At 34.1% G+C, this 12,928-nt stretch overlaps 1 pseudogene; it reads left to right on the top strand.

Moving 5' to 3' along the window:
• The first annotated feature begins 5,137 nt into the window (after window positions 1-5,137).
• On the top strand, window positions 5,138-11,981 carry LOC127264301 (origin of replication complex subunit 3-like; annotated as a pseudogene).
• Window positions 11,982-12,928: the final 947 nt, after the last annotated feature.

Here is a 12,928-nt window from a genome sequence, read left to right as displayed (position 1 = left end):
TTATATACAAAAATTGATATATAACTATCTTAAATTACAAAAATACCCCTCTAAAGTTTCAAAATATATTAATTAAAGAAGATGACTATTTTAGTCATTTTACCTACATTAAAGAAAAAACATAATTAAATAATAATAATAATAATAATAATAATAATAATTATATAATCTAATTTCCAATTCATTTTCTTCGATGGTACAGATCGAAAAGCGCACCTCTTCTCATTTTCCACCGTCCGCCGACGATGACTGCCACACATCATCCGTCACCAATCTTGTTGTTATTCTCGATCTTCCTGAACGTTGGGTGATCTGCACAAATCAACCAAATAATTAGTGCGGATAAAACTCAAAGGTTAAGAATATAAAATAGAAATATATATATTAAGAATTAAAAAAAAAAAAATTTGCTCAATTGGTGAAGTAGGCTCAGATCGCAGCCACTCTTTCGCCAACTCCAAGTCGTCCTACGAGGTAACCCATAAAGGTGTCGATTGCGGTGGTTCCTAATACGAAGTAACCCAAGAACCCTAGAGTGTTCATCGCACACGCAGTATATCAGGACAGAAAAATAACGAGAGAAGTCGATAGGCATAGGCAGGCAGTAAGTTCGTTGCTCACAAAACAAAATAGAATATCGAACACGTTCCACACATCTCCCAAAATCCCAAACCAAGGAGAGTTGAATGGATAGGTCTCAAAAGAGAATAAAACAACCTTACCTTATCAACGGCCAGACGAACTCGATCAATCATGAAGAAATAGAGATAACACCGAGAATGAAGGAATAGATTTAGGGAGGATTCAAAATACGAACATAATGGGAATATAGTAGATCGGTTCTGATTTAATAAGAGAAATTAAAAATCAAACAAACCGGGTCGGTGTGGGTTCGGGTCGGATCGGGTCTGGGTCGAGGCTGAAACACACAAACAATGTCCACCTTGTTTCTAGTCAACCCTCATGGTTACATTGGAGGGCAATCGGGAGTGAGAACATGCTATCATCATCGCCATTATTTCTGCAATCTCAACACAAAATCAATCTTGTAGAGCATATATTAATCACATAGAAATAATACATGCTATCAATGAAGAACAGACACGGTTCTAATCAAATGTATCAATATTTAACATATTTAAAGATGACTGAAACTTAGAAACAGGCAAGCATTTGGTTCCCATATCAGCATGGTTAAATTGAGAGGGTATCTTTTCAAGTTTAACTAACCCTTTTGCAACTATGTCACGTATAAAATGAAACCTAACATCTATGTGTTTGGTTATACTATGAAAATTAGGGTTTTTGCATAATTGGATTCCATACTGACTATAAAAATAGACTGTGACAGTGTCATTCAGTATTTCAATTTCAGAAAGCAAACCTTTTAGCCACATCGCTTCTTTAAGAGCCTCAGTTATTGCAACATATTATGATTCAGTAGTAAATAGAACAACAATATGTTGGAGTTAGGATTTACAACTTATACATGAGCCATACAAAGTAAACACATAAGATGTTGTAGATTTTCTATTGTCTCTATCGTTCGCATGATTATAATCCACATAACCTCTCAATTTTACTCCTTCAACACATTTTCCAAATTTTAGCCCTAGGTTACTAGAACCACACAAATATCTAACTAACAACTTGACTGCATTTCAATGCTCAGTTCCAAGATTAGACATGAAACGACTCAAACAACTTACAAAATATGCAATATCAGGCCTAATGCAAATCATCAAGTACATCACAGAGCCTATAACATTCCGAATATGACATCATGTAATTCATATCAGATTTAGACTTAGGACATTGATCTTTACTTAGCACAAAATGAGAAGCTAGAGGCACATTAGTTGACTTTGCATTAAACATACAAAATCGTTTCAGGACTTTCTCAATATATGCAGATTGATTTAACAAAAGTGTAAAAGCAGCCCCATCTCTAATAATGTTCATACCAAGAATATTCTTTGCATCACCCAAATATTTCATGTCAAACTTATTGCTCAAACAGTCATTAACATGCTTGATAGTATTCGCACAAAGACTAATCAATAACATGTCATCGACATAAATAAGTAAGAAAACATGAACATCATTTGATCTTATAAAATACAAGCAATGATCAAAATTACGTATCGTGAATTTTAAAGATATCATGCACTCATCAAATTTAATGTTCCACTATCTAGGTGATTGTTTCAAACCATACAAAGATTTCTTCAGTAGACACACATGATCAGACTTACTTTTATCTACAAAATCATCAGGTTGTTTCATGTAAATTTTCTCACTTAGATCACCATGTAGAAAAGCAGTTTTAATATCCATTTGTTTTAATTCCCAATTAAAGTGGGCAACTAAGGAAAGCATGATCCTAACAATAGTATATTTAACCACATGTGAGAAAATTTCAGTGTAATCAATCCCTTTCCTTTTGAGTGAACCCTTTTGCTACCAACCTATTTTTAAATCTAACATTATCATTTTCATTTTTGAATTTGAAAATCTATTTGCAGTCAACAATAGAACAATTTGCAGGCTTAGGAACAAGAATCCACGTATTGTTAACATGCAAGGAATTCATTTCATCACGTATTGCATTTAGCTATTTTTAACATGTTTAGATTTAAAAGTTTCTTCATAAGATATGTTCATTTCCATCTAACGTCTAGAATACACTAAAAGCATAGGAAATCAAGTCTTATTCATCAAATCTAGACGGTTGCTTAGTGGTTCTCTTAGTCCTATCTCTCGTTAGTTGGTTGTTTTTTATGTTCTCATATTTTGATTCAGAATTTTCAGCATTAGGTAGGGCATTTTCAAGCAATTTATCATGAGATTCAGATTTGTCATGCAGTTTTTTAGAACTTTCCAATTTATTTGGCTCCACCTCATTAGAAGTTACGTTAATTTCAGTATTTGACACATTAAGACAAAGCATCTCATTTTCATTAAAGGTGACGTCTCTATTAATTAGTACTTTGAAAATTGGTTCATCTTTTAACCATAGCTTATATCTTTTTACTCTTAAAGGATAACCTAAGAAAAATGCATTTCACAGCTCTAGGTTCAAGTTTATCACCTTCATATAAATCATATGCAGTACAACCAAATACTTTCAAATTGGAAATATCAAGTTTCTTAGCCGACCATACAGATTCAGGACATTTACCCCTAAGTGGCACAGAGGGAGACCTATTAATCAAATATGCAGCCGTAGTCCTAGCTTCCCCCCAAAAACTCTTTGAAAGACCCGAGGAGTTTAACATACTCCTCACCCTTTCAATAAAGTTCGATTCATTTGTTTTGCCACCCTATTTTGCTGGGGTGTATAGGGAATTGTCTTATGTCTAATTATATCTGATTTAGCACATAATGAATCAAGCCACTTATTGCAAAACTCGAGACCATTATCTGTTCTAAAAAATTTAATGCGCTTACCTGTTTGGTGATCTATTAACTTTTTCCATGCTTGAAAATTTTCAAAAACATCTTATTTTTGTTCTAAAAGAAAAATCCAAACTTTTCGTGAAAATTCATCAATTACCAACGGGACAGAACTCGATCAATCAAAAAAAAAAGGGATAGCACCGAGAATGACAGAACAAATTTAAGGAGGATTCAAAATTCGAACAGAATGAGAATAGAGTAGATCGGTTCCGATTTAAAGAGAGAAATTAAAAATCAAACAAACTGGGTCGGTGTGGGTTCGGGTCGGATCGGGTTTGGGTCGATGCTGAAACACACCAACAAATCTTCTTCTTCTCCTTATTTTTCCTTCTTTTTATTTATTTTTATTCAAACACATTATATATTATTGAGAACAAAATGGAAATCAAATTCAAAGACAATCGTATCAATTCCAGAATTTGACAGCCTCAAATCCTTTCCTATTACTGAGTCAGCGAATTTGTACTAATTTCACAGGAAATCCAAGAATTTTTCATGGAATAGAAAAATTTGGACGGAATTAATAAGTGAAATTGGGACGGGAGAGAGAGGCGGCCGAATGAACAGTCGGTTTGGGGGGGGGGGAGCGTTGTGGCTGGCAACGGCGATTGGCTGAAGAAGGAGTTGCCCGACGCGATTGAAATCAGCGGAGAAGGGCGGCGCTCATGGTTGCGATGATGGAGGAAGAAGAAGACGACGCCCGTGGGTGGTGGTTGGCGGCTGCTTGTGCGCGCTGTGGACGGGCATGGGTTGACAGAAGAAAGAAAGGGGGAGAAGATGCATCAGTGAAAGAAGGTAAAGATAAAGAAAGAGGGATATAGTAGATAGACAAAAAAATGTGGGTTTGGATTTGAGAATTTAATTTGGAATTAAAGTTTAATTTTGATATTTAATTTAGACTTAAAGCAGGACATAACCACGGGATTTTCAGCAAATTCATCAAACTAAGTTTTATGTTATTTTGTCTTAATTTTATCATGTAACTAAAAATATTATCAAAAAATTAATAATCCATCAAATAAATATTTATATTATTTCATTATATAATTAATTCAAATAATACTATATATATTATAATTATACTTGTATCATTCAAAAATTGGATATCATTCAAAAATTGAGAAAATAGTAAAATAGTAGTCATTATAGTAAATAATTATTGAGTGAAGTATAATAATTAAATATTAAAAATTTCGATTTTAGCATAATTGTTTAAATTTAACATATGAATAAAAAAATAAAAGTAAATTTGGCAAATGATAATGGAACAGACAAAATAAAAAAGTGACATGAGAGGAGAAAATATTATATATTGTATATATTATTTTTTTATACTATCCACATATTTATTAATGTATAATACTCCTCCGTCCATAAATTATTGTCTTACTTTTTATTTGGAACGTCCAACAACTATTGTTTTATTTTATTTTTTAAATATAAATTTTATATTTTTATCTTTTATTCATTTATTATTTTTAATCTCTCTATCGTATAATCGTATAATTAAGGTTAAATTTATTAATTTATAATAAAAAAAATAATCAGCTAAAAAAATAGTGCAAATATATTTAAAAACAGTAAAAATTGGACGGAATGAGTATAAAAAATATATCGGACACAAAATACATAACAAATCGAATTCTAAGGTTTTATTTCACTTAACAGTCGGGTCTGTCCCCCCAAAATTCAGAAAATCTATTTTCATTTTCTCAACCAAACAAACGTGCGCGCACAAAAATCAATTGAACAAAGCCCATCGATCGATCTCAAGCCGCCGCATCTGATCGACGGTCACGATTGCAGGAATTCTTCTTCACCTCTTCCTCCGCCTACTCCTCCTCCACGGCAATCGTCTCCAGCGGGCCAATTCAACGACGGAGGCTTCTTCGCAGAAATTACCGGCGCCGGCGCGACCTCGATCCAGATACCCGAATACCGGACCCGCTTCGCCATCACCGCCAGATTCACTCAAATGGTGCGTAAATGGGCAAGTTTATGAAGATGCTTAGAAAGTAATTTAGTGCTGAATGCTTATCACCTGTGTGCTGAAGTGAAATTGGTGTGATTTATATATAGAGAGGGAGGGAGGGAGCTGAGGAATGGCGACGTGTGGGAAGATACATACACAGATAGGTACATAGATAGATACAGTACCTAAGCTTCCCTTTCCACATTCTATTTGTTTCTTTTCCCGCCAAAAACGGAGGCGGTGGTTTTCGCCGGAAAATCACAGTGCGAGAGAGAGGCTATGGCGGCGGATTCATCACCGTCCTTGGACACTCCGACTTCGGAAAATAATCTTCAGGTATATTTATCTGTCGTCTACTATAACTATGAAGTCGTCGTGGATTTGACTAAGCTTGTATACGCTGCAGCCTTTCTTCATTCTTCATAAAGCCTCTCCGTCGCGAAAATCCGCACCCAAAACCCGAAGAAAAAGCGATCAATTCTCCAAATATTCGGAGACTTCTGCGAATGAATACAGTGATAGGTTGCGATTAGAAACTTTCAAATTACTTTGGTCCAATGCTGAGTCTACTATCAAGGCAAATGCTCCATTTCCTTACCTTTTGTTACCTAGATGACTCTTTTTGTTGTTTGTCGCATTATTTGTCAAAATCTTTGATATTTCAGGACGTTTTGAAAAGAATTAATGCCAATGTGTATGTTGAGATTGAGAAATGGGTTCGTGCGTCCTTCGATGCAATACGATCCCATCAGAAGCTTGATTTCACTACCGCTGCACGTCCATATCCGATTTTTGGTTCATCAGAGGCAGCCGCTGGTGCATCTCGACAGATCTTCACGGCTTTATTATTCACAAGTAATTCATTGCCCTAGCGCTTGCTTATGATATAGTTTTTGAATCCGTGCATTTTTAAATCCACATAGGTTGTCAATGCGGTTGCAATTATCCTGGGTACTGGGAAGTGGGAACTGATGTTTGGTGTGATGAATTTGCAGAAAATATGGAATTTGTTGATGATATACTCACATTTGTGGACCTCGCTGTGCATTTGCGATCCCATGGATGTCATGTGGCTAACCTCACATCATTGGACTTCTCTGAGAAGAATGGAGTTGGTGGCTGTCTTAAAACCTTACTTCGCCAGTTTCTGATTGTTGATACCAATGTATGGAAGTGATTCTTTTTTCACCTAAGTTCACTAAGAATTGATACAATATATTCCATGTTGTGAAATGGATTCCGGAGCTAATATTTGTTCTTTACTTGGTATCTGATTCTTAGTAGGCACCTGACATGTCCGTTTTAGCTTCTTGGTACACTGAGCAAAAGAACTATGGGAATCCGCTTGTTGTGACAATTGAGGATGTGGAAAGATGCTGTGTTTCTGTCCTGGCTACTTTTATTGCAATGTTGAGGTATTGTGGCTATTTTGATTATAAAGTAATCATTCTTGACTTGATATCGTGAAAGCCGTTTTTTGTTGTTTTTGCTATGGTTTTAACAATCCTCTCTTGACAGGGAATGGGTAGTGAAAACTCCAGTAGTTTTAATCCTGGGAGTAGCAACAACTGTTGATGTTCTGAGAAACATCCTAAGCTCTAGCGTATGCTTGCATTTATCTGTTTGTGAATTTACTTTGGGTACCCCAGCTGAAAGGATGGATGCCATTGTTGAGGCTATTCTTCTGAAAAATTGTGAAGGCTTTTGTATTGGAAAACATGTGTCAGCTTTTCTGAGAAATTACTACGTTAAGCATGATGGTACATTGACGTTATTTGTTAGAGCTCTAAAGGTTAGTATACTGGCCTCACACTTTCTGTAAACTAAAATTTTCATTTATTGGCATGAGGCGATGTGCCCTCAGGCCTGTAAAAGTTTTAATTAAGATATTTCTATTGTCTCACAATTGTTCTCTAGATTGCTATGGCCCAACACATCTTTGTGGAGCCTTCAAGCATTGCTCTTAGGAAATTTATTCATGGAGAAGAAACAGAGGTAAGTTACCTAAGTTTTGTTGCTCAAATTTCCCACTTTGTGCTGTTTGTGTCTTCCTGGTTGTTGGTTGGAAGTTATGTTTTTTCGTTTTAGTTCCGTGTATTGAGATTTTATATTTACTTAGACTGTGCTTATCTATACTGCTTAGAACTGCAATGGTTCAGATTTGATGACTGTATGTCTCCATCACTCTGTGAATTTTCATTTGTAATAGTAAAACATTAGTATTAATTAGAAACTATATATTGAAGAGAGCTTCTATTCTTCTCCATGAAATTGAACTATGATAATATACTGTATTTTCTCGTTTTAGTTTTGTATCATGCGTTGTTTTTTTTTACCATTGCAGGGCATTGATGGTGAGAGTATGTTACCTGAAGATAATGTGCTCAATCTGGTGGTTGATCTTCCATCTTTACAAAGGTTTCCAAATGATTTGTTTAAAAAGTGGCATGTATCTTTAACTTGAATTACATAAGTTTCTGATCTAGAGCTATATATACAAGGTGTTGTCAGCCTGGCATCAGTTGCGTAGACTTGGCCTATTGTTAGTCAGAGCTGAAAAGACTAAATAGACTACGAAGTTCTGCTGTTATGGTAAACTTTTGAGCTAGTAGCTTCCTCATAGCTTGAATAACTTCCACATTTTAAAGTAGATAAAGACTACTTTGCTCAGGAAACTGTGTGAGAAAACTGCATGTTCTATTTTCTTATATATACACATTAAGACCTCCAAATCTCCATATGATTTCCTGACTTTATTTTTCGTCAGTGAACAGACCCTTTTATTTTGCACTTGTTGATACTTGGATGTTGTATTCTTCTGTACCATTCATGAATATTATATATATATATATATTTCTATATTTCATTTATGAATAAATAATTAAACACTTATCTGATAGAAGCATGCTGAGGAAGGGATTTCTGATTTGTGTATTTGTCAATTCTTCTCAGTGCCTGCACGAAGTTGGAAAACACCGCAAAAATTCTTTGTTGCATTTATATTGTCAGATAATCCAATCTGATCCAGCCAACTCTAGTTTTCCTGTTCACACTCAAACCAACAAAGAGAATGCTATATCATCACATGATGTTCATTTGCTTGGCTCCTCTCGAAGTGAAAGTTATGCTGCTTGGGCCTTCCAGATAGTGAGGTAAAATTCACACTTTTAAATTAGAAACGAAGTATTCAACCCTCGAGATCTTACTTGTTCCAGCATAATATAGGAATAGGAAATAGCTTGAAAGATCAAGTTCCTGAAAGTAAAATATAATAAAAGGCAATAACACTATGCAATGTACTTAATAGATGTATTATGGTGCACAGATTATAATGCTGATGGGAATCATTTCCAGGAAGAATCTTATTATGTTCTGACCTGAGGGAAATTGATTCCTCTTTTCTGTGACTTTCTTACATATAAGATCTGTCGAAAGAATATTAGTTTGTAAATCCAGAGTTTTGAGTTCTATTGGCAGGAATTTGCCAGCGGCCGAGCTGTGCAACTTGCTCAGCAGGTGGGAAAATCTTACCAGAGGCATTAAAGAGGTATTCTCAGGGGTGACATATTTATGATTCTGTATTTCACATCATAATGTTGTAACCATGAATCATGCTGCATTCTGCATTATAACAACTTAACTGAACTAATACTTATGCATAGTTTTCAAAATTGTTGATTAGAAATGATAATTCAAGCTCTAGGGATGTGTTTGTATTAGGTTTGGATTTGGATTGTGGGTTTGATAATAGTAAAAATTTGAATTGAAGTAATATTTGATGTGATATAAATAGATGTTTGATATGACATTTTGAATTAAAAGTTCTTTTTTTTTTGAGCGTGTGTGTGTAGTATATTAAATAAAAAATAGGATTTTGATTTAATAGTTCTGGGAAAAAGTTTGGGAATAGTCCCAAACCCAATGCAATTGATAAATTGTTCAATTGTGTATAGAAGTGAGGGGAATAATGGCACTATGCCCTAGAGAAAGCATCTGTTGATAAGTTAAAGCATTTAATTAGTAAATAGATTGAATGGAGCTTTATGAGAGGATCCAAGTATGTAACATAGGTTGTATCCTGGCAGACCAATAAGAAAAGTGCATCCTGGTTTTATGCGTTTTGCTTTGCTTTTATGAGACTATTTAATATCTGATCTGCATGTGAAATTGATTTTCCCAGATCCATGAGAAGATAAAGGAGCTACAATCCCTGACAACATTAGAGTGGAGTGCAAAATGTGATCCAGCAGAGCAATCCAAGTATTTCTCCTTTGTTGCCTCACCTAAATTCGAATAATATGATTGAATTAATGCTGGCAAGTTTTTCTTGGCGATCTTGGGCATTAAATATCATCTAAGGATGGTTAAGGGTAGTTCAAAAAATCTACATTATCATATCCACTGACTATGCCATTGGTTCTTCTAAGTTGCATATAAGATGACAGAGATGCTTGGTTATATATCAGTTGGTCTCTTGATGCCCCACTCCAGTTGATGTATAGTTTAAAAACTTGATATTGAACCTTGGATAGCTATGCAAACTGTAATTTTGGCCATCTACAATTCTTAACCTCCATGATGTAACTTGAGAAAAGTATTTTCTTAGGAAATTTAGTGTTGTTGCCTTTTGTAATTTCCTAGAACTCATCAACCTCTTCATTCTTTGACAATCTTGCAGGAGGTCGACATCCAGGAATCGGTTAAATCAGAAGAGAGATGAAATCACTGCCAATGAAAAAGTTGCCACATTTCTGGAGTATATGGTCAGGTAGGAATCTCAATACCTAGGTTCCATTACAAAAACTTCTTGGTTACCCTGATTGATATCAGATTCCTAGTTTTCAATCGAAAGCCATATGTTTCTAATCTCTAATTCGAATAAATTATGCAATATGTGTCTCAAGTTCTTCATGTTTGAATCAATTAATGATGATTCTATTGTTGATTCATTTTTGTCGAGTTACTATCCTGATTTGATATCTTTGGTTCATGACTCAGGCAATACATCAAGCCAATTGAAAGTATTCCCTTCAATGAAGTAGTCTTCTACGATGATGTCGACAAACTTCAAGCAGTTACGTGATCTTCGATATGATCTTTTAATGGCACAAGAACTTACTACCTTCGGGTGATCAGCATGCTAATACTACAACCCATTCTTGTGTTTCTCTCTTCATCAGGCTTTGATAGGAGACCCGAGAAGACGAATCCAAGCTGATCTTTTGGACTCCAACAAATTTCTTAAGTGTTCCTGCTGCAGAAAGAACACGGGCATGTTACTTCCATCCATGCATCATACTTCCATACTGTAAGCAAACCCATTCTTCCTAAATCCTTATAACCATCCATACTGATCTCCCATTGAGTATAATTCCTGTGAATTCGCCGTGCAGGTATTCCCTGGCTCAAGAGCACGGTGATCTCATCAATCTTCACGAATGGTTCCACTCATTCAACGCAGTTCTTCGCCAGCCTCCTCCTGATACCAACAAGAAAAGGACACGAGCATCTCCGTCCCCTAAAAAACAAAAAACAGAATCTAAGATAAAAGGCGATGCTTCCATCCAGTATCCTTCTTGCGTCATTTTCTTCAATTGCATCTCATCTCATCTCATCTCCTGCTGATGATATATATACATACATATATATAAGGATTGGTTATGGTGCTAATTGGGACTAATAAGCATAATGTTAATCAGTTAGTCCCGGGCAGCACATGGTAATGATATATATATATATCACGTGGTTGTTGTTGAAACATGTGCTTTATATATCATTAGCATGTGTTGTCCGTATGTATTATGGTAATGTGTTATATGTGCCGAAATCGATGATGATACGTGCTAACTAAACTATTGTCACGTTGTCAGCTCATATGTTACATTGTATTATATTAATATAAATTGTGTGCTAGGCCTATTTCTGTTTGAGTTGCTGTTTGCAAACTAATTACAGCTGCATATGTATGGAAAATAGGGATTCCTTAATTTGCATGCATAAATAAAGAGCAGAGTTTTGCAGTGGAGTTGTGGAGCTGCAGATAACAGGGCTGATTCGGATGCCAACCAAAAAACGCCCTGATTACGTCCACAGGACTGCATTCGGATTTTGACAGTTTTAACTCTCTCCATTAAAAACTACTAGGAGGTATGCATAACAACGATCCTTTTCTTATTTAGTTTAAATACATTTTTGTTTCGATTTAAATTAAAGAACAAACACCGGCAGGTACCTATAGTTATTGATCCTTGTTACTAGTTGTTTTCTAGTTTGGATTTTGGTCGATGTTTGCAGGATATCTGGGCGACAATCGACGTCGGTGAGGATAGAGGAGAAAGGTTTGGAGTTGGGTATGTTTCAAGAAATGGATGTGATGATTTCTTGACGAGGGCAGCTCGAATTGGAACTGGGTTAACATCTCGTCTGCGTCACTTAGGATCCATCTGTATTACTGTATGTATTCCTTGTCTCTTGCTACTTTGTGTGAGCTAATTGGATTGGAATTTGGAATTGCAAATTGATTTTATATAAATATATACTACTATTTTTTATACAGATATATTATATCTAATATAATGTCTAAACAAAAAAAATAAAATCACAAGTAAACATTTATATATTTTTGTAATTAGTCCATCATCCAGTAATGTATAGTTATTTGTTTTCAAAAAATATTCTACCAAACTGTTTTGTGTGGATTAATATTCTAAGAATATAATAGTTAAAATGAGATAAATTTAAAATATTCTAACAAAATTTTTAAGGGAATAAATCTCGACTGTTCAATTAAATTAATTATACAATATAAATAGATGAATTGAGTATAAATAGGATATAATCAATTGTAAGGAACTAAATTCTATATTTTTAAAGTTTTTGGCACTGTATATTTACATATTTTTTAAAAATAATATAACATTTAATATTTTATTTTATTTTTTTACAAAATATGGGTGTGTTCTTTTTGTGAAAATAACATATATAATTTTTTTAAAAATTGATATATCACATTCATAATTAAATAATTAGTTTTTATTATATTATTTTAAAATTTTAATTTATATTCAAAATATTATATTAGTATCTTTTTTTATATCGTATTAAACCATTTTTAAATTTTAAATTTTTAATATTAAAACACTGAACCGAAAATTCAATCCATAAACAAACCTACCAATTTTAGAAAATTTTACCTTTTTTTAATTAAAAAAAAAAGAAGAAAAAGATTAAAATAGCATCAAAGTTAGGCAATCTGCCGATTTAGAATCCACAGTTAGTATTTATACAAAATACTGTGTCAATTCTAACCTCTGTTAAAAGGATTACATCTTCAGTTGAGTTTACTTTGTATCCGCAGATTATTTATGCGGATACAACAAAAACAAAAGAATAATTTTAAATTTACTAACTATTTTTGAAAATTATGTATAAGATTTCAAATGATAAGGTGTTTTCGGAAATTATATTCTTTAAATATAAAAAACAAACTTATAAAAC

Source organism: Andrographis paniculata, unplaced genomic scaffold, assembly GCF_009805555.1.
Source record: "Andrographis paniculata isolate CXL003 unplaced genomic scaffold, ASM980555v1 Contig70END, whole genome shotgun sequence".
NCBI classification, from domain to species: domain Eukaryota; kingdom Viridiplantae; phylum Streptophyta; class Magnoliopsida; order Lamiales; family Acanthaceae; genus Andrographis; species Andrographis paniculata.
This window is presented reverse-complemented; position numbering and strand designations above follow the sequence as displayed.